At 35.8% G+C, this 24,240-nt stretch overlaps 2 pseudogenes; one reads left to right on the top strand and one right to left on the bottom strand.

Annotated features, from left to right (window-relative positions):
• The first annotated feature begins 1,500 nt into the window (after positions 1–1,500).
• LOC149146656 (ubiquitin pseudogene) lies at positions 1,501–1,884 on the top strand (annotated as a pseudogene).
• A 3,281-nt stretch (positions 1,885–5,165) lies between these two features.
• The window catches only part of LOC149146655 (helicase-like transcription factor CHR27), a 49,213-nt pseudogene continuing 30,138 nt past the window's right edge, over positions 5,166–24,240 (bottom strand).

The following is a 24,240-nucleotide window of genomic DNA, read 5'->3' as shown; positions in this document are numbered from 1 at the left end:
CTACTTGAGGTGAAGTGCACAAGCTTGAAGATAAATTAATCCAAAAATGTGAAAAAATCAAGAACCTTAAGAAAAATGAACCAAAAACATGAAGATAAAATAAGAGCCTCAAGGCAAAATGATTTGTTAATTATGTTGGCCAAATGACCTTTATAAAGGAATACAACGGGTCCACATAAAATACACATAGTCCAAGGGCTGAGAAAGAAATAATAAATAACCTTTATATGTGGCTCAAAGGTTGTAAACATGTCACTACATACTTACACAATAATACACAAAATAAACAAGAAACCAGAAATGAGAAAGATCCCCTTAATGGATAGATGCTAAGCCAAACACATCTAGAATTATGAGTACACCCTCCTTGAGGAAGCCCTCTTTGTGAATCTCATGAAATGTATCAGGAATTGTTAAAGCGAATAGTTCAATCTCTCTAGAGAGGTTAAATTGAAATATCAACATTATATAGACATCAAGAAATTGCAATATCTAACATTAAAAATATCCTATCAAATTTAATAGTTTAATTAAAAGATAGTTTATTATTAAATGAATTCATATAAATAAAAATAATATAAACATTATAACAAAATAATGCTTTCCATTATAAAAAATTTAATAAGTAAATTTTGTGTTACCAATTGAGAGAGAGAACTGGAAAATAATAAAAATCAGAGAAAATATTATCACTACATACTTACACAATAATACACAAAATAAACAAGAAACCAGAAATGAGAAAGATCCCCTTAATGGATAGATGCTAAGCCAAACACATCTAGAATTATGAGTACACCCTCCTTGAGGAAGCCCTCTTTGTGAATCTCATGAAATGTATCAGGAATTGTTAAAGTGAATAGTTCAATCTCTCTAGAGAGGTTAAACTGAAATATCAACATTATATAGACCTCAAGAAATTGCAATATCTAACATTAAAAATATCCTATCAAATTTAATAGTTTAATTAAAAGATAGTTTATTATTAAATGAATTCATATAAATAAAAATAATTTAAACATTATAACAAAATAATGCTTTCCATTATAAAAAATTTAATAAGTAAATTTTGTGTTACCAATTGAGAGAGAGAAATGGAAAATAATAAAAATCAGAGAAAATATTATCACAACAGTAAAATGCGTGCATACGTGTTTCCTAAACATGCAAGACTACATTAAGGGTGTGTTAGAAAATGTAAAAATAATTTCAAACAACATAGATATTGAAAGATTTTGATGATACTGTATAGTATTTGTTCGTCTCTCATGTAGTGAATTTAAATGTAAAAGCAATACATCTAAATTGTGTTTTAATGTGAATGCACATACATATTATAAACCACTTTTCAAATAAGCACTGTAATGTGAATGATGGCCCCAACCATGCAGACCCAGGACGGATCTATCTGATACGAGCAAGGTTCAAGATTCTCAAGAACCCAGGCAGAAGATCGGAGGATATACGCATCGATTCAACAGAGGGATCGTAGACCGCGACATGCAAATGGAAGATCGTCCCAATAAGAGCCCAGATCTGGAAGACGGCTTACAGCCAGATCCCAAGGCAATCAGCAACGACACCGGCTCAGGGTTAGGAACTCAGCTAAAATGCAGACATCAGGTAAAAAAAGCTCGATTTCAGATTTTCATTAAAACCCCAGATAAGCAATCCTCTTTAGTATGGGTACATGCAGAAAGTACTGTTCTGCAGCTGAAGCAGCAAATTTGGGCACTGACTGGATATCCTGGTCAGATCCAACATTTAGTAAATGGCAGAAGGTCTCTCCAGGACAACAGAACTCTGGCAAGCTATGAGATTAGCCCTGGAGAAACCATCTTTTTGAACCTCAGACTGAGAGGAGGGGCCCTTCCTCAGGGCTAGCCTAGCAGCTCAGGAGGAGACAAGGGGAAAAAGACAGCTCCTCAGCATCAACCCAAGGGAGGTCCCTCCTACAAAAACATCCTTCAAGGTAGCAGAGATTCAGGGCCCCCTCCAGATCAAGGCGGATATACACCTAGGCCATACATAGTAGACCAGCTAGGGCAAACTCCAGCCCTTAATTTTGATTCCACAGGGCTGGATGACTATGTTAAGTCATATGAATCGCAGGCCCTAATATGCCGATTCAACAGTTTTTGGCCAACACCAACGAATCTATTTCACTGGATCTTCACCAATTGGACCATGGAATGCGATATACACTTATGTTCCAAAGGGTTCTTCATAGTCAGATTTGCATCCAGGGAAGCCAGAGATACAATCATCAATGCTGGGCCTTGGTTCTGGGGAACGGCGGGGCTGTTCATGACCCCATGGTTTATAGACTTCGATCCAAACAAAATGACAGTCACCAAAGTGCCGGTCTGGGTTCGTCTGTATAACCTCCCCCTACACTTCTGGAGTGAACGAGTCTTGGAAGGAATCGGGAACAGCATAGGGAAATACATCAAAACAGATATGGAAAGGATTGATGAAAGGATTTTCACTTTCGCACGAATTTGTGTGGAAGTGGATCTAAGTAAAGGGTTGCCTGACAACATAAGGCTGATCTACAAACAACAAAACTGGTTGCAAGCGCTAGAGTATGAAAATACTGCTTTCAGGTGCAGGCTCTACAGACAAACAGGACACTTGCAAAGCACATGTCCAGAAGCCAAAAAAGTAAATAGCAAAAGAAAGCAGAAAGGAAAGCAGAAAAAAGGATGGTTCTTTTCCCCTCCGGTCTTAGACGATGAAGAATCAGAAGCTGAAGAGGAAGATACCACCACAGAGAAAGCTGAGGTTTCCCAAGAAACGGGGAATCAGAAGGAAACCACATCAAACACCAAGGTCTCACAGCTTCACCCAAATAAGGCAGAGAAGACAAATGATGACCAGAACATGGGAGGGATAAAGCGGTACCACCAATCAGACACATCAGATTCAGACAAGGAAGTAGGCTCGCAGAAAGCAGAAACACAGTTAGTCATAGCCTAGATCGAGCCCACTCAAGGCGAGTGGCGCAAGGTCGAAAAGAAAAAAGGAAGAAAAACTTGAAGCGTGAGTCTTACTCACATATGTAATTCAGTTTTTTCTTGCCTTCACTTCTCTTCTCTCTCTCTTTCTCTCTTCTTTTCTCATCATTTTTGCACGTTAGTCATGTAACATAGCGAAGAGTGCCAAGGCACTCGAGCCCAATGGGCAGCTTATGGAAATGCATCATGCATCTGCAATTGTAACTTTTCATTTTTTAAATAAAAGGTTACAGATTTTTCCTCTGGAAAAAAGCACTGTAATGTGAATGCACATATACATATTATAAACCACTTTTCAAATAAGAACTGAACTACACAATTTAATGTGAATGCACATATACATATTATAAACCACTTTTCAATAAGAACGGAACTACTATGGAATTTAATGTGAATGCACATATACATATTATAAACCACTTTTCAATAAGAACTGAACTACTATGGAGAAGATACGGTCAAAATTATCACATTTAATATAGTTAACTATATTAAGCGTGTGTTAGAAAATATAAAAATAATTTAAACAACGTAGATATTGAAGGATTGAAAATATAAAAATAATTTTAAACAACTAGAGATTGAAGGATTTTGATGACATTGTAGACTATTTACTTGAAGGATTTTGATTTTGAAGGATTTTGATGACACTGTAGGCTATTTACTCATCTCTCGTGTAGAGAATTTAAATGTAAAAGCAATATATCTAAATTGTGTTTTAATGTGAATGTGCATACATATTATAGAACACTTTTCAATAAGAACTAAATTGTTGTGGAATTATCACATATAATACTTACTTGAAGGATTGTAGACTATTTACTCATCTCTCCTGTAGAGAATTTAAATGTAAAAGCAATATATCTAAATTGTGTTTTAATGTGAATGCACATACATATTATAGACCACTTTTTAATAAGAACTAAATTGTTGTGGAATTATCACATATAATACAGGAAATCTACTGTTATTCATTGTGTATAGTGTAGTGAGGAGATGTATGCATTGAAGGTTGAAAATTATCTACCATTGTAGTTGATTTCCATTTAAGACGATCCATGTTAACATACAACGAAATCTTTCGATCCACGTTAACATACAACGAAATCTTAATTTGCATGACAGTGATAAAGTTATGTACCCATTTACATGCATGTAGATAGAATGGTCTCTTTGGCATCATACCCATTTTCATGCATGTAGATAGAATGGTCTCTTTGGCATCATAAAAGTACATAACAATTCTAAGATTGGATTGCTAGATGTGGAATTAAATAAGTTACACATGTGATTAATTATAAGGACTTGTATTGGTATATAGGAAATTAAATAACAACGAAATCTTAATTTGCATGACAGTGATAAAGTAATGTACCCATTTGCATGCATGTAGATAGAATGGTCTATTTGGCATCGTAAAAGTACCCATTTGCATGCATGTAGATAGAATGGTCTCTTTGGCATCATAAAAGTACATAACAGTTCTAATATTGGATTGGTAGATGTGGAATTAAATAAGTCACATGTGATTAATTATAAGGACTTGTATTGGTATATAGGAAATTAAATAAGTCACACACTCAATTAATTAAGGACAAGTTAGGACATTTTTGAACACAATAATCTCTTTCTGTGTTTGTCAATGGTAATTTCTTACAAAAGAGAACTCTTTCATATTAACGTACAAGGAGACACTCTGAGGTGTCAAACTACAAATGATCAAATCTACTACAGCCCGCATTCTCTAGGACGGTGTGTAGATAGAGAGAAAATATTCATTGACAGTGTCAACATTAATACAAAATATATTCATTGACTGTGTCAACGTTGGTACAAAAGTTAAATAATTCAAATCTTTAAAGAATCATTAATAATAGGAGAGTCCTTTATCAGGAAAACAGGATCTCAAATTCACTAAGCCTTAGGTTTTGTTTGTCAGACCTTATGCATCCTGCCACATCAATGAAACTGCTTCTTCCACTACCTTTGCCTCTGCACAAACCATGGGTTTTTTTGGGCTCACCAAAACACAAAAGATAAACAAGAAAAAGGATACTTGCAATCAACAAATGTCATGTTTAAACCTATGAAATTGATGATTAATAATCCAAACATTGATATTCAACGAGTTATCTTATTTTGTACATCTTACCTTGACTCTGAGTTTTCTTGACAACTAGAAGCATTCACATGAGACGAGTACCGAGTTTTTAGTAGCTTTAGTATGTTTTGCTCCACTGAATTCTGAATGTACAACCTGAGTAACAAAAATGAAATCCTTCTGAATTCTAAATGAACAAATACAACGTAATAAACATAAATTATTTTGTATTAAAAGCTAGAAAAGGAGATAAAGTTCAGTATTAGGTGTTGGCAGGCACAAACAAACAATTTACTTCCCAAAAAACAAACAATTTACTTCCCAAAAAACAAATCCTTCTGAATTCTAAATGAACAAATAGAATGTAATAAACATAAATTATTTTGCATGAAAAGCTAGAAAAGGAGATGAAGTTCAGTACTTAGGTATTGGCACACACAAACAAACAATTTACTTCCCAACCACTCAGATGGAGATTACATTTGCATTTATTTTCAAACCAAAAATATGGAAAAGTACATTTGTATTTCCTATTATATAGCATTGACAATATGTTAATAAATTCAAATCTATTTAATTTCTTTTCAAAATTAATATTTAAAAAAACATTTATAATCTTCATATAAATTAAATTCTTATTTAAAATTGAGATTAAAATCTATACTTTAAAAAAAATAATTTTAAGCCCTACACATTACAATGCACCATATTACTTTAAGCTACATATTACAATGCACAATATAGCTCTACCATACATGACGGTATGCCTCAAGATCTTCCTTCACATTACTTTACCTCAGCATACACATAAGACTTCACTTATTTCAACACGTTATATGTTTTTGTCTTCGTTTTTCCAAAATTTAATTTAATTAATTAAATAATTGTGTTAATAATTTTTATATCATAATTCAAGATAAAATGAAAATAAAATTTAAAATTAACCAAAAAACTGATAATAGTTATATTTCAACTCCTTATGAAGAATTAGTTGTCTCTGCAGCCACACCTTTTAATAACAACGGGTCTTTCTTGACCCATTCTCCAGCATCTTCCAACTGCTTGCTCCTCCAGCTGTCAAGTAAACACTACCTGTTTTAGTATTTTAGGTAGCGGTTGTTACAGTGAGTCATATAGAAGCAAACATTCAAAGAAATACATTCAGAAAAGAAAAGATGTTTGAGAGCTTACAGCAGGATTGAGGCAAGGTTCCAACTGAAGCATATATTTTACATTGCAAGGGCCATATGCATTCAAGCAGATTGTTAGTCAATCTGATCGAGCAATAATTGTATCATCATCAATTGAGTGCACACCATCTTTTGTTATGTGTTAGAATTGGAGAAAACAGAAGAATTCATTACCATATATACATGGGATGCAGCTGTCAGGGTCAATCCAACGGCCCCTGTCCTGATTGATAGAAGGAAAACAGTCGTTGGTGGATCCTACAGCAAACAGAACTCCAATTGGGACCTCTTTAACAATTCATCAGATAACCAGGACCTTATTTTCCGTTATGAATGACTAATGCTGAACGTCTTAAACATTTTAGTATTGAGTCTGTAAAATTTACACTGGGCTCTTTGTAGTGATAGATAAGTATCTTCCTTGGAGAATTTAATACATCTTTAGATTTCCAATTTAGTGTTTCTTAAAAATTATATTTGTTAGGAAAATTCGTTAACCTTCTGAAATGCTTCAATTGCTTGTGCACGCTTCTTCATAGGCATGTCTCCGCTAATAAATCTATAATTGATGCCTTTCTTTTTAAACTCATTCTTAAGCCAAGCTATAGTTTGGGTAAATTGGCTAAATATAAGAACCTGTAAAGTTGTACATCAGATACAAGTGTATAGTCAAACAGACATTGGTTCTCTGATAACTGATCTGAGAGTGCACAAATATGAGACTTCCTAGAAAATCAAATGCACCTTAGCTCCCTCGTCCTCTTCTCTGCACTTGGACAGATCTGCAAGTAAGGTTTTGAATTTGGAATGCATATGAACCCCTCGCGCCATATGTGTACCCTCTTCACTATTTCCAAAGAAAGGAATTGTGCTTGCAGATGGTGGGTCAAAATATGGAACACCAGGTCCTTTTTGATAAGTGATCAGTTGGTCAGCAGTTATAGACCTTTTACAGATAGGGCACGCTTGAGAAACAGTCCCAATTGACATTACGCACTCCAAACAGAACCTGCAAACAGAACCAAATCTGAAGAAAAATACGAAAGGAATACGAGCAAGATCACAAAAGGAGTTGCGTCCTGGTAGGTTTGAAACAATGAAATAATTTACTTTCTACTCAAATGATTTCCTTACACTTTAAATACATAAAATTATGAATTTATCAATTATAGATTAGTTCTGATTCCTGAGGACATTATTTTAAGGCTAATTCCTGAGACGTTCAGAGACATTGAATGGTTCACAGATTTTACTTCTGAAATATTAGTTAGATTTTAAAGGTCAGCCCATTGTCAACCAAAGGCTCATTTATTTTCCCTCATTTAGACAGGGTTAAGGTAAAGATTATCACAAGGGGTGACACAGACAAAACACTTATAGACGGGCTTATTTCCGTTGAAAGCATTGCTGCCGCACTTCAATGGACTTCCAAGGCATGGGTTGGTTGCAGATAAATGACTCTTGCTCTAATAAGATAAAATCTCTGATGTTTAGGACGCCTCTTATAGCTGGAGGAGGGCAAATTGACTTAATAGGGGAGGGGGAATGGGTATGTAGTACTACGGGAGCACATTCTTCTCTATGCTTCTATTTTTGGCAGATAGCCCTGCTGAAAGAAGGGCACAGCACATGAAACTTCACACCCCTCCCTCTTTAATATGCAGCCCTGCAGCTACTACAATTGCTCAGCTGTCTCAGAAACTGAGAGGCCTCTCTCTATGGTACATCTTTCAGTTCTGTTCCATGCATGCTTGATCTGAATGTTGGACGAACAATCAAAAGAGAGATAAGCGGCAAAAAATTACGATCCTAAAATTGGACCCTGACAAGCTGCTAGATCTCTCAGAAATTAAATACTACTGATCGTAAAATAAGAGTTACCAGTGTTCACACGGGGTCTTCGTCGGGCACTCCATTAGCTCCAAACAGATGCCACATTCTCCCTCAGCTTCTTCTGCGTTTTTCTGATTTGACACTAATGGTTTTCCATCATCTGTACTTGATATATCTGACAAATTACTCATGTTGCAAGGTTCTCTTTTCACATACGTCTCCACAGCATTAAGCTCATAATTGGAAACAAACCCACCACTGCAGAGTCTGGGCATGAAAATGAAATGTTCACTAAGGGAGAGATAACTGTATGTATGTTTGTCCAAAACTCTTAAAGCATCGTTTAAGGTTGAAGCAATCTACCTTCGTAGAGGAAGAAGAAGGGACATAATTTGAAGAATGTTCTTGCTTACTATGGTTGGACCCCAGCTACGGAATTGTTCAAATTTTGTTAGCACTTTCTTGTATACAGCATTATAAGCATTCTGTTCTTCTGGTGAAAAAATCACAGAAATTTCTTGCTCTGTTTTGGGTGGCAGCTGCAGAAGCTCTCTTCCATTGAATTTTTGCAGTTTTGTGTGCCTCATCATCATCTGAAACAGAAATGTAGTAATACTGCATGTGAGATGAGGGGGACAGACTATTTAAACTGTAAGTGAGATGTAGACAGCTTTATTTTATTATTTTAAAACGTAGCATGGATAGAATTACTAGTCGACCAAAGCGAAGAAATTTGCCACTAGAAAGGTTATCATTAATCTATCTTTGTTTAGGATGCTTTAACATCAAATTGTTGCCTGTCTATTGAGTTCTACCATATCAAATTTTAATAGAAGTTTCTAGAAATGGAATCCTTTATCAAGGTAATCCTTAGAGGGAAGATAAGCAATAATTTTCCACACCACACTCTTTTACTATGTTCAAGTTTTATTTGGAGCTTATGTTTCTAACCACAAAATAGTCAACTTATTTAGAACAAAGCAAAGTTGTAGACAAATTACCTTTTTAAGTGTCCAGAAGAGCACAATCTGGTCTTCATTGTTAGAATGCCTTTCATACGGTTTGCCTATCCTTCTGCGAAAAACATTCTTGCAATCCAAGGGCTCCAGCCTTAGAAACCAAAACTGCACATGTATGCGATCAATTATTTTTCCTGCTTTTACAGCGTACTATGATTTTGAATTACAATTCTCTATTCTCGGCAAAAGAAGCTTGAAAATCTCCCATTGATCCTATTAGATTACTTACGATTGTTATAATTGATTTCTACATTCACTATTATTCAAGAGGTTGATGTTTTGGATCAACTATTTGCAATTGATCAGAAAAAATAAATATCTCAGAATGACAAAGATGGCAATATTAAAACATATATATTGTAAATTAAGATATCTTTCAAATAAATTACATAAAATTTATAACAATAATTTATAAATTGGTCTGCAACATCAACAGAATAAATTAGAAATCAATTAAAACAATGTCTTAAGCTTAGACTAGTTAGGCAAGAACTGGACCTAATTTTATCATGTCTAGATTATAGTAGAGCGGACATAAATTTCAAGGGCTTCATACTCTGACACTAAATAAAGAGCAAACACTCACCCCCAGGGTTTTCCCCTCCATCCTTTTACTACCGTAGAAATTGTATCAACACGCTTGATAAATAATGGCACGAAAAATATCCCTAATGAATATATTCGTATCAAGATAACAATGATTCTCTGTTCAAATTTCACTCACTTGCCCATACAAATCATAAATACTGGTATTTATTGGAGTGCCAGTGCAGCACCAACGCCTGTCAGCTTTGAGCTTTGCACATGCCCTTGAATGCAATGGGGCCGGGTCCTTCACCTATTTCACAACACAATTGTGTATTGAGTTAACAAATTTATCAGACACTAAGAACCATCACAGAGAGCCTTCATCTCAGGGTTGCATATGCCTAAGAGATCTTACAGTATGTGATTCATCCAGCACGACACGCCACCAGTTTACACTTAAAAGTGGGCAAAACTGCTCGGCAAAACCGGATCCATGCCGCGTTGCTTGGGTTGCCTTGCTGAAGTCACTTCCTAGAGTGGCATATGTAGTAATAACCTGGTCATAAAGTCTGAATGATGAATCACAAGTAGGCTAAATTGGAGTTATCAAGTATTTTCCACGATTGATGAAAATTTGATTTGGACGGGACAATCAAATTCAGCACTGCAAGAACTTACTATGTCAAACTTCGCCAACCTTTTGGGGTCCCTGATTCTGTGCAGGGGTGTACAAAATGAAAACAATATTCAGATGCGGAGAAAGAGTGTTGAAACCAACATTTGGAACTAAAAACTATCCATGAAAGGAAGCAGAAACAAGAAGTTACCTTTTTGAGCCATGGTACATGTAAATACTCAAGTTTGCAGCCAACTTGCCCTTCACTTCATTTGCCCACTGACCCACTATTGATACTGGGCACACAACTGTAGAACAATTTCCTTGTTAGCCAAGATTGCATGCGGGAATTACTTTCCTACATATTTAGAAGAATAAAATAATATTATGGTAAGATCAATTGAATAGCTACATTTTTTGAATGGCCGTACCATTTGAATAGTTATATTTTTAAAATGGCAGACTTAATTGCAGTTAGAGTGCACAGATTACCAAAAACTATTAATTGGAGTGCTGAAATTTTATCCCTGATAGAATGTCATTGCTACAGATTTTAAGTTTTGAGTCGAAAGTTAAAAACATTCTTGTATTAGAAAACCTGTGTTGGTTTAAGATATAGTCAGTGCATCAAAAAACCGTGTTAAAGTTAACGACCTGAGAGATATGAAATATCTACTGAGAGTGGAAACTTTAAACAACTAATAACACAATACAAAACATAAATATTAAATATTATACCATTTTTACTCTGGAAAATCTCAATTTTGGAGAAAGATATAGCTATTATACCATTTTTATTCTGGAAAATCTCAATTTTGGAGAAAGATCTAGCTAACAGAATTTCATTAGATTTTTTTTTAGCGAAATCCCTCATTGGTCAAGTGAGCCTTCACTGGCAAAGGGAGCCTTCACTGCTCACATCCTCTCACTGCTCACATCCCCTCACCCATTTTAAAGACTCTATTACATAGATTCCATATTAAGTGTGAAGCCAAACATCCTAAGCCAATCAACTCCACCGCCTGCCAATCAACTTCAGTGGAAATTTCACTATGCTCTATTACATGAATTCCATGCTAGGTGTGAAGCCAAACATCCTAAGCCAACCAACTCCGCCTGCCAATCAACTTCAGTGGAAATTTCACTATGCTCTATTACATGAATTCCATGTTAGGTGTGAAGCCAAACATCCTAAGCCAACCAACTCCACCGCCTGCCAATCAACTTCAGTGGAAATTTCACGATGCGGCTCATGAAAAACACAGAAAAATCTAAAACTATGTTCATCAGCTATAGATTTGTAATTTGCACCCTAAACATGTAAGCAAGGCCAACTTCAGTGGAAATTTCGCTATGCTCTATTACATGAATTACATGTTAGGTGTGAAGCCAAACATCCTAAGCCAACCAACTCCGCCGCCTGCCAATCAACTTCAGTGGAAATTTCACTATACAGCTCATGAAAAACACACAAAAAATCTAAAACTCTGTTCATCAGCTATAAATTTGTAATTTGCCTCACCCTAAACATGCAAGCAAGGCCAAGGGGAGGGCTAGTGTGATGTAAAGCATGTAATTTTTGTTCTATGTATTTGTGTTTCTGAGATCGGTCTCTGAGTTTAAATTCTGCTGCCTCTTGGATCTTTAATTTTACTTCCGTCTAGTTTGGCTTCTACTTGTGCTGTCTATAAGCTAATTTTGCTCCTCTGAATCCTACCAACTGGTATCAGAGCCAGGCAAAGGCCATCTAGCTGCTCTCGGCCTAGTAAAGAACATGCTAGGGATTCTCTTTACCGCCAGGACTTCCCCATGCCTCTGTACATGCTCCCGTAACGATCTCTGCTCAAAAGCCTATTGTTGCTGACAATGCCAGTTGCATATCTGTGGAAGTCTGACGACGTTCTAGCTTCTGGGGGCCTCTACGATTATGTCGAGGCACGGACGACTCGATTGTGAAGAAGAAGCTCAGATAGTATTCGTGTCCATCAGTCACAAGAGAAGAGAAGAATTGGGCGGGCGTGTTCTGAGGGCACGCTTCAGCACTCCACAGTGGCGCTTAAAATTCAATGTGCATTTTTTAGAAGGGCCAAGCCGTAAGCCATTTTTAGTGTTTGGAAAGAATATTGAAGTGTTCATTTTTATTTTTTTTTATCATAATCGTTGTTTTTTTAATTATACTGAAACATATATAATTAATTATACGTTAAATTTGGTCTACTTTTAATTAATTTGGTCATAGTTTGTTATATAAATTTTTAATTAAAAGGAGAATTATTTTTGTCTTTTTATAAAAGTGGGTAAGGTGTAATAATTAAAGTTTTATTTTGTAGGTGGAATCTTGTTTTTGGAAGTGTTAATTTTATTGAATGAAGAAATCAATATTAATTGATATGGAGAAGAAGTTGAGCGGGGTTAATTTTGTTTTATTTATGGAAATTACAAATAGAGGATATATTGATTTTAGTAGATCAATATTTGCCAATTAAGGGTATAGCAAAGAAATCCTCATCGATGAAGGATGAGGAATGAAATAAGTTAGATAGAAATGCGATTGCAAAATCCGCCAATATCTAGCATAGAATGTGTATTTCAATGTGTCTGGAGAAAAGACAACAAAAAGATTATGGAAGTCATGATCTATATGAGAAGAACACGACATCAAACAAAGCGTTCTTAATGAAGAAGCATTATAATCTCAAGATAAAGGAGGGTGCTTCAGTTGCTAAGCACTTGAATGAATTCAATATTATTACTAGTCAGTGTACCTTTGTTAAGATAATTCTAGATGATGATATTAGAGCTATCTTGTTGATGTGTTCTATGCCAGACAGTTGAGAAAATTTAATTGTAGCTATGAGCACTTCAGCATTTGTAGGGACCCTAAATTTTGATGATGTCAACAACAATTTAATGAATGAGGAGTTGTGATGCAAGTCAATCATGGAAAACCATGGAGAAGAGCTCTAGTTCTAGTTGATTGATTGAGTTCGACAAGGGTGTTCAATATCAAGAGGCTAATTGAAATCAAGGAGAGGCAGGCTCATTTTCTTTCATTGTGGTAAACCAAGGCACATGAAGAAAGAGTGTCAAGTCTTGAAGAAAGGACAACAGGATCAAACGCTGACTAGTACAAATCACAAGTTGTTCGGCACAAATGAAGGTGAGACTATTGTTGTAGTCATAAATGGTGATGTGTTATTTACTGTTTCAGTAGAGGATGCATGTTTATATACATCTAGCAATAGCTTTGATTGGATCCTTGACTCTAGGGCATCTTACTATGTAATGCCATGCAAAGATAGTTTTGTTGCATATAATCCTGGTGATTATGGTAGAGTGCATTTGGGTAACAATCATTTTTGTAGCGTTGTTGGAGTGGGAGATGTCCAGATCAAGATGAAGGATGTACAATATATATTGTTGAAACATGTTAGGCATGTACCAGAAATGCGCATGAGCTTGATCTTTGTGAGATGACTAGATGATGAAGACTATTTCACGAGCTTTGGAAAAGGATGCTGGAAAATTAGCAAAGGAGCATTGGCCATGGTCAAAGGAACCAAGACATGAACATTATATACATTGAAGGCAATGATAGGAAAATCAGACTTGGTTGTTGTCACAAAAGAAAGAAATTCAGCGAATTTGTGGCATAAGCGCTTGGGTCACTTGATCAAGAAGGGCTTAAAAATCCTTGTTAGTAAAAATTTACTGCTAGGTTTGAAATCCTATAATCTTGATCTTTGTGAGCATTGTATATATGGTAGACAAATAAGGGTTTCATTCCTTAGAGGTGGCAATGACAGAAAGAAAAAATTGTTAGAATTGATACACTCAGATGTGTTTGGGTCTGTTAACATTAAGTCATTAGGAGGAGCATCATATTTTGTAACATTTATAGATGATGCATCCATGAAGGTTTGGGCCTACCCTACGAAAATTAAAAGTGAAGTGTTAGAAATATTTCAAAAATTTCATGTTGTTGTTGAAAGAGAGACTAACAAATCGCTCAAGTGCTTGAGAACAGATAATGGTGGAGAATATTGCTCAAAAGCATCCAAGGAATACTGTAATAAGTTTGACACAAAGCATGAGAACACTGTGCCTAGTACTCTTCAATAGAATGGTGTTGCAGAAAGGATGAATCACACCATTATGGAGAAAGTGAGGAGTATGTTGTTGAATTCTGGTTTGGAGAAGCATTTTTGGGTGGAAGCAGTAAGGACAACTTGCTATCTTACAATCGATCTCCTACTATAGCCTTGGATGACGACATTTCTGAAGAAGTTTGGACTGACAAGAAGTTCAATTATTCTCATTTGAAAATCTTTGGATGTGAAGCATTTGTACATACTCCCAAAGAAAATAGAACTAAGCTAGATGATAAATCTATGAAATGCATTTTTTTGGGATATGCGGATGGAGAATTTGGTTATCGTTTATGGGATCCAGTGAAACATAAAGTTATTAGAAGCAGAGATGTTATATTTAATGAGTCATAAATGTTTAAGAGGTTCGTAGGGAGTTGGAGGTCAAGAAAGTTATTGACAGGTTTGAAGAACAACAAGAAAAACATCCCACCAATGCAAAAAAATGGACAACAAATTCAAGAGTAGGAAGGCTATCAAGTGGAAAGTGATGAACATCAAGAAGAAGGAACCTTTACAAGAGATTCAACTTGATAACGCACCACCACAATTGGTTCGCAAATCTTCTAGGCCTCATAAGCCTTCGCAAAGGTATTCTCCTTCAAACTATATCTTATTAATTGATGAAGGTGGGCCTAATTGCTTTTAAGAGGCTTGTAAAATTGAGCATAATAAAGAATGGAAAAAAGCAATAGAGGAAGAAATGAACTCTTTGTTGGAAAATAAAACTCGGGAATTGGTAAAGCTCCCAAAAGGTAGAAAGGCCTTGAAAAACAAATGGGTATACATAAGTTACGAAAAGAAGGAGAGGTATAAAGCAAGGCTGGTGGTGAAGGAATTTTCCCAAAAGGAAGGTATTGACTTCACTGAGATTTTCTCACTTGTCGTCAAAATGTCATCCATCAAAGTCATTCTTGGTCTTGTTGCTGCTTTAGATTTAAAATGTAAACAATTAGATGTAAAAATTGATTTCCTTCATGGTGAATTAGAGGAAGAAATCTATATGGAGCATCCAGAAGGCTTCATAGAAAGACGTAAGGAAGACCTAGTTTGCAGGTTGAAGAAGAGCATCTATGGGTCGAAACAGGGACCTTGACAATGGTATAAGAAATTTGATTCATTCATGTTGGAACATGGTTTTCACAGGTTGGAAGCTGACCATTGTGTATATATCAAGAGGTATGATCAAGGAAAGTATATCATATTACTGTTGTATGTGGATGACACGCTGATTGTTGGACATTATAAGAATATGATCAATAGGTTGAAGAAAGATTTAGGCAACAAATTTGCAATGAAGGATTTGGGTCCAACACAACAAATATTGGGCATGTGGATTATGCGTGATAAGAAAAACCAGTGTTGCGGTGGAGCACCCCCCCCCCCCGATCCCGCTCCCGCTCCCAATCTGTGCTCTGGGCGGGAGCGCGCTCCCAGAGTTTTTTTTTGCTCCCTGCCATTTGCCGGATCGAATTCGAGAGCGTTGCCCCCATCACTCCCGGAGTGATTTTGATAGCCTGGGAGCAGTTGGGGAGCGATCGCTCCCGAGCTATAAAAAACACTCCCGGTGGCCAAAAAATTGAGCAGAAAAAATAGTCGCCTTTGGGAAAAAAAAGGGAGGGAAGGTAGGGAGAGAGGGAATATAAACCCTCCCTCCAATGAATTCATTGTTTTAGAAATTGTGCAAGTGAGAGTGAGAGTGAGAGCAAGAGAGAGTAAGAGAGAGTGAGGAGCAAGAGAAAGTGAGGGGAAAGAAAGAGCAAGGAGCAAGAGAGAGTGAGGGGCAAGAGAGAGCGAGAGTAAGAGCAAGGAGCAAGGAGCAAGGAGAGATTGGAGGCGAAAGAGGTAGGCTCTATTCTAGCAATTTTTTTTTAATGTTCATTACTAAATAAATAAATAATGTTTTTTCTCCCAAGGACCCATTCCCATTCCCATTCCATTTTTTGGAGATTCAAAACTTCAAATTTCAAACATCATGGTTATATTTCTTGGCATTTTCTTCTTCTTGGTTTCTTTTTTGGTTATTATGGTGTTGGAGATTAGAAAAAGGAGAGTTGAAAATGAAGAAGGGGATGAAGAAGTGGGTCATAGTGGATTTGATGAAAAGTCCAAAGAGGAGGAGCTAGAGGAGAGTGAACATGAGTCTCAAAAAAATAAACAAGACCAAACTCCATTGTGGAAATATGTTAATAGGCCTGAAGCAGGGAAAGGGGGTGGAACCACTAAATTTCATTTCCCCCATTGCAACAATAATTACACAGGTTCATACACTCGTGCCAGAAAGCACCTCTGTGGGAAAGGACCATGGGATGGAGATAAAAAAATAGGAATCAAAACTTGTATAGGTGTGTTAGCAGCAGATAGAGCCAATACATAAGGGAAGAGGAGGAAGCCCAATACAAATCTAAAAAATCAAAGGGTTTCTTTGAACCAAGCTCACAATCACATGCACAAAGAATTTCTTCAGCATCCTCCCAAGGCAGTGGATATGGAGGCACAGGGTCACCAAGTTTAAGGCGTAGAAACATATCAGATTTCCTTGATGAAGGTGTAGGAATGATGTGGATTCAAAAGTTTACAGGTTTCTCTATGCATGTGGGATACCATTCAATGTTTTTCGCTCATCTTATTGGCACGAAATGGTTTTTGCCATAAATTATGCCCCTAAAGGATACAAGAGCCCTGGGTATGACAAGGCTAGAACCGTTGGACTTGATCATGGAAAAGCAAAAATATCACATTCTTTGAGTAGAATGACAAGTTCTTGGACTGACCATGGGGTGTCCATTGTATTTGATGGATGGACAAATGTAAAAGGCAAGCCATTGATAAGTGTTCTTGTTGTGTCCGTTAGTGGTGCCATCTTTCTTTCAGCATATGATTACTCAGACAAGTTCAAGACCAGCATCAACATTGTAGAACCATTACTTGAAACAATTGACCATATTGGACCATACAATGTCATCCAAGTCATCACTGATAATGTTCCTAATTGTAAGGCAGCGGGAGAAATTATTGAGGATAAATACCCCAACATTTTTTGGTCTGGGTGTTTGGTTCACACAATGAACTTTTTGATGCATGATATTGTTAAGAACAAAAACGAACAATACAAATGGATTGGTGATTTGTACAAGAGAGGCAAAGAAATGATTAAATTTATTCCAAATCATAGCAATACCCATGGCCTTTTCCGCAGTCACTCAAGATTGGAGTTGTTGAAGATTGCGAGGACTAGATTTGGTAGCTATTACCTCACCTTCAGGCGCCTTTTGAAGGTAAAAGAGTCATTGGCTAGCATGGTATCAAATCCACACTGGTAGGTATTAAAGAAAAGGGCTACAAATGTAGCTGACAGGCAGGGTTTTGAACAGGTGGAGGAGACTGCTCTTGATGGTATGTTTTGGGCACGTGTGAGGCAAGTATTGGATTTCACCAAGCCCATTTATCACATGATTCGGTTTGTAGATACAGATAAACCAGTGATTGGCGAGGTGTATGAGTAGATGGATACCATGTTGGGGCAAATAAAATATATTGTTCATAAAAATGATCCCAACTTGTATAAACTGATTCATGGTTGTGTGTGTATACGGTGGGATAGATTTTTTGTTCCACTACATTGCTTGGCATATATCCTTACGCCAAAATACTACTCTGCATCTTGGTTGGGCCAACCTGCACCACGGGGTGGGGTTAGGGTCAAACCCCATATAGATGAAGAGGTATTTACAGGATATTTGCAAGGATTAGACAAGTCGATACCTGACAGGGAAGAATGTGCTAGTCTGTGTCTTGAATTAGACAAATATTTCAGTTGCATTGGTTTGTTCGGTACCTTTCATGCAATGAAAGATAAAGACATATTTGATGCTCTCACATGGTGGGAAGCATATGGTGGCCAAGGACTTTTGCCAAAATTGGAAAAAATGTTCTCTCACAGGTTGTAAATACTTCTTCTGCAGAGAGGTGTTGGAGCACCTACAACTTTATACATAATGTGAAAAGAAACAGACTCAATGAAAACTGGGCAGAAAGCTTGGTTTATGTGCACTACAACTTGAGGTTGTTGAGTCATTACTGTGATCGGGCTTATGAGGATCCAACATATAAAATTTGGGACAACCACCCAGAGGATGATAATTTGGAGGATGGCACTATACATCTTGAAGAACTGGAAGTGGAACTTATGAGAAAGGAAGATGAAGCAACAACCATGCCACCTCCACCATCCGATAGCAGTGCTCGAGTTCCGAGTCTTGTTCCTTCACTGTCGCCGCCTCCATCTACACCCTCACGTGGAGGGCATGTGCCTTCTGGTTCTGGTCGTCGGTTTATGTGGGATGAGACTCCTAGAAGACCACCACAACCTACTGGTACATCAAACACTTCTCGTGGCAAGGGCCACATGAAGTAGTAGATAATAGATTTACATTTTACTTGTCTTTTCTAGTTTCTATTGGTTTTCATCACTGTCGACTCTTTCATATTTATTATGATATTTTTTGTAAACAATATATGACAATTTAAGTTTGAAGTTTGAAGTTGGCAATTATAACTCATTGGTAATGATTATGAATTATGAATATGATGCTTCGTGAAAGTTGTTTCATTTCATTTCATTTTATAACATTTCATTTCATGTTAGATATTATTTCTTATAATGGTTAAACTTAGCTTACAAGTACAACTTTGGTGATCAATGGTGATAAATGTTATATATTGAATTTTCAATTTTGAAAGCTTGAAGTTGAAACTTTAAGATTGATGAATCATGATTCATGATACTCAATATGTTGTATGTTACTAACTTGTGGACGTGGTTGATGAAGATTATAATTTCTAGATGATTGTTGTTATATGGTTCAATGATCAATCTATGCTTTTTTTATGTTTTTTTTTTACATGTTTTTGTTGACATATATGTATCAATATATATATATATATATATATATATATATATATATATATATATATATATATAATATAAAAATTGCTCCGAGATTCACTCCCAAACCGAGAGCTTTTGAAAATGTCGCTCTCGCACCCGTTTTCGCTCCCGCTCCCAAGTAACACTGGGAAAAACAAAAGGTTGTGGTTGTCACAAGAAAAATGTATGAAGAAGGTGCTTGGCAGGTTTAATATGAAGGATGCTAAGCCAAGTGGTACACCCCTTGCAACCCACTTTAAACTAAATACTGAGTTATGTCCTAGTGATGACAAGGAGAAATAAGAAATGAACAAGATTCCTTACGCTTCAGCAATTGGTAGCTTGATGTATGCCATGGTATGCACACGACCATACATTGCATATTTAGTGGGAGTAGTGAGGAGGTTCTTTGCCACTCCAAGCGAACAACATTATTTTGAGGTATCTCAAAGGTACTAGTCATTATTGTTTATGTTTTGGTCATAATAATACCATGCTTGAAGAATTTACAAACGCAGATATGGCTGGAGATATGGACACCAGAAATTCCACTACAAGTTATTTGTATACATTTGCAGGTGCAACAATATCTTGGGTGTCAAGGCTACAAATAATAGTAGCTCTCTCTATAACAGAGGTAGAGTACATAGCTGCAATAGAGGCTTGTAAAGAGATGTTGTGGATGCAACGATTCCTAGGAGAGATAGGAATAAAGCATTACAAGTATGTGCTATATTGTGATAGTAAGAGTGACATTCACTTGGCGAAAAACCCAACATTTCACTCAAAAACCAAGCACATTGACTTAAGGTACCATTGGATCCGACATGTGTTGGAGGAAGGGCTTGAAAAAGATTCATACAGATAAGAACCCCATTGATATGCTCACTAAGATTATACTAAGAAATAAACATGAGTTAAGTAGAAGCGTAGTAGGATTTGGTGTGACTTGATTTGATTTTAAGAATGGAGAATGTTAGGTGTGAAGTCAAACATTGACGCCAATGCCAACCAAATCCATCGCTCGCCAACCAGCTCCAACGCTTACCAACTTTCTGGAAATTTCATTGTGCAGCTCATGAAAAACACATGCAGAGAAATCTAGAACTCTGTCCATTAGCTATAAATTTGTAATTTGCCTCAACCTGAGCATGCAAGGAAGGCCAAGGTCTATAATGTGATGTAAAGTCTGTAATTTTTGTTCTCCATTTTTAATGTATTTGAGTTTCTGAGATCTGTCCTGAGCATGCAAGCAAGGCCAAGGCCATGTAAACTCTGTAATTTTTGTTCTCCATTGTTAATGTATTTGTGTTTCTGAGATCTGTCTCTGAGTTTAAATTATGTTGCCTTTGAATCTCTTGTTTTGCTTTTGTCTGTGCTGTCTATAAGCTAATTTTGCCCCTTTGAATCCCATCATTCCATGGGCACAAAATCATAGGCAACAAAAAACCATGGGCCCAAAACCACTACTATTGACCCAATCAACTTTGACTCTTTCCTCGAGTCAAGTTTACCTAATAATTCCCCCTTAAACCTTGACTTGGGGTTCCCATTGACCAAATCCAACCAAATTAGCCGAGTCAGCGCCACTCACTATCCCTTACCCCCTCAAAGTTTATACCCATGGTATCTGTTAACTCAACATGCCCCCTATCACCTAGGTCTAATACCAAACTTTACCAACAATTTATGAAAATATGCATACTTACCAAGTCTTATAACAATATACCTATTTACATACAATGATACAATACACTTTCAATTCCATTATTATAATTTTTTTAGTACTATTTTTGCACTTGTATAATTATCCTCTTAAATTGACATGCTTGATACTCTCTTCAGCCATGTACAGTCACATTCTACGAATCCATAATAAATAATTTCATTGAAGCATTCCACCAAATGCTTTGAGCAATGGTCGGCTGTGATGGTGGAGGCAGAAAACCCCAAAGCCCTGAACGTATATTGCCTGTTCTTTTTGCTTTGGACTTAGGGAAAGTGATACACTACTGCTGCCAGAGTACGGAGGCACCTCTGTCATGCTTGGAGGGTGCGAAGGCGAGAGGATAAGTCAAGTGAACTATTACAGTGGCCCATGCGGAGGTCTATCAGATTGAAAGGTTTATTTTATGATTCCAACCATTGATGGATCGTTGATAATAAAGCAGTTAAGGTAATATGGAAACGTTTTAAGTTGTTAGGATTACGAATTATCGAGATAAGTGGTAATGTTTAAAGATGTTATTCTTTGGATTTTAAGATTTAATGTCATCCCGATAAATAAATTAATTTGGAGTTTTTTAGATAAATTTTATGAACAAAACCATGGATTCTCACAGACTTTGTCCCAAAACTATTAATAACTTTAATTAAATCAAATTTACCTAAACCACTCTGACAAATGGCAAACTTCTTTTATTTAAAAGAAAAATACCCCAAATTATAACCAGCCTTTTATGTCCCAATTTGGAGAGATTGCAGACACATTTATATAGCAAAAATCTTTATTTTCTCCTGCACAGAAAGTTCGATTTGTTTCCTATCCTCAATGCAAAATGATCTTCAGCGGATTCGACATAAAACTTAAATGGATCAAGTTAAGCAATGTTTAATCTTAAAAAGTCCCATGCAAATTCGAGTATTCATGTGGCTGTGCATCACCAAGTTAAACAAACTTTCGTCCTTAAAGGTCCCCTATAAACTCACATTATTGCAATAAGAAAATCTTTGTTGACCTCAGATATCTGTTAGAGAGGTGCAAGAAAATTGCTTTTGATTATACCATGCCTGTCATGTCTCAATATGGAGAAGACATAGAGCAGTGTCTTTAGGTATGATAACAAAAAAATCTTATTTTCTCCTGTGCAGGAAGTTAAATTTGTCTTCTATTTACAATGCTGGATGATCACCAAAAGTTAAACCAAGTTTAGTCTTCAAAGATCACCAAATTAAACAAAGTCTAGTTTTTTAAAAAGCTCATATAAACTATAGCGTTCATATCGTTTTATATCCCCAAGTGAAACACAATTCAGTCCTAAAACGTCTCATATAAGCTCACAGTGTTCATGTGGTTAATCGTCTATTAGGACTTTCTTTTAAAGCTTAATTGGCAAAAAAAAGGGTAACCTCTTAAAACATGATCGGAAAAAAAGTAATTTCAATGAAAAGAAATATATATAAATTCCAGGGTTTTATTCACTAGATGGCAGCCATTTGTAATGATCGTCGTCAGCTTTTTGCATTCTGAGTTGTTGCTGTGTTTGCAATATATAAAAAAATACAAAAATATGTAACTCTTTGGACCGGATTAAAGAAAAATGGTCTCCAACTCTCAGAAGAATATAATTCTATGTAATGGTAGCAACTAAGAATTTGTTAATTAGAAGAGGATTTAAAGAACGGATTCTTGGTGTCCATCTTCCGTTTGTTCAAGGGACCACGGATAGGATTGCGAGGATCCTTAAGAAGCATAATGTCCCCGCAACTTTTAGACCTCTTAACACCATTCGTAAGTCCTTCAAATCTGTGAAGGATCCTATTAACCCCAAGGACATGAAATGGGTTTATATTATTCCTTGTTCATGTGGGACCCCTTATATTGGTGAGACTGGTCGCTCCATTAACCAAAGGATTAGTGAGCACGCAGCTGACCTTAAGCATATGAGAACCAAGTCTTCCGCTTTAGCAGAGCATGTGGAGAAAACCAATCATCATCTCTGCATCGAGGAAGCTAGTGTGATTGCTAGAGTGTCGCAATTCTATCACCGCAAATTTAGGGAAGCCCTTGAGATTGAAAAAAGGCCGAACAATCTCAATAGAGAGGATCGCTGGAAGATCAGTGGTTGCTGGCTCCCAACCCTCTCCTCCTAGTCGTTTTCTTCCTTTCTTCCCCTCCCTTAAATAAACTATTATTTAGTTTTTTTAAAATATTGTAATATTTTTCTAACACTTGAATTCTCTAATATTTAGATATTTAAACTCTTTGACTATTAATTTAAAATTAATTATTTTTTTAATTAATTAATTTAAAATTAATTAATTTACTACTATTTTTTTACCCTTAATAAATTATCAATTAATATTGTAATATTTTTCTAACTCTTGAATTCTCGGGAAAACTTTTTGACTATAAATATGAAACTAATTTATTTATTTTAATATATATATTTATAAATATATGTCCCTTTAACTTATATTTTAAAATATAATTAACCATTTATAAATTACTCTATTTTTAACTTGTATAACTAACTAATATAATATCTTTATCTAACAATTTTAAATTAATTAATTTATTTACTTTAACAATTTTAAATTAATATATATTTATAAATACATGTCCCTTTAACTTATATTTTATTTAAAATATAATACTCTATTTTTAATATTTATATATAATAACTTGGATATCTAACAATTGGAAATCAATTTATTTTTTGATTTACTTATTATAATACATTAACTCACTTATTCTAATATATATTTATAATTATAAAATAGTCCATTTACATTTATTTTAATAAGAATATTAATAATCGAATTAACTTATTTAATTAAATAAAGTTTATACCTTTCATCATTGTCAAACTAGTCGTTTTCCGGTCAAATCTAGCTGTTGTCATTTTAATCGTTACCTTGTCTAGAAATTTGGTCATTGGATATTCTGCCCTATCTATTTAATATGCATAGCAAGATTTGCTCATTCAACTTGCCCTGACGATGAACCACACTGGTTGGTTCAAAACGCGTCAACAAAAATATCTCTATGTGATTTTCGCCAAAAAATCTTCTCAAAACTGTAGACATCTTTATTTCGATTGCTGAAATATTTTGGAATGGGATGGAAAATTGATTT

The sequence above is a fragment of the Pinus tabuliformis genome, chromosome X, assembly GCF_031772625.1.
Source record: "Pinus tabuliformis cultivar Carrire ecotype Pingquan chromosome X, CPIR1, whole genome shotgun sequence".
NCBI classification, from domain to species: domain Eukaryota; kingdom Viridiplantae; phylum Streptophyta; class Pinopsida; order Pinales; family Pinaceae; genus Pinus; species Pinus tabuliformis.
Note: the sequence above shows the minus strand (reverse complement) of the source record. Positions and strands in the feature narration are given on the sequence as shown.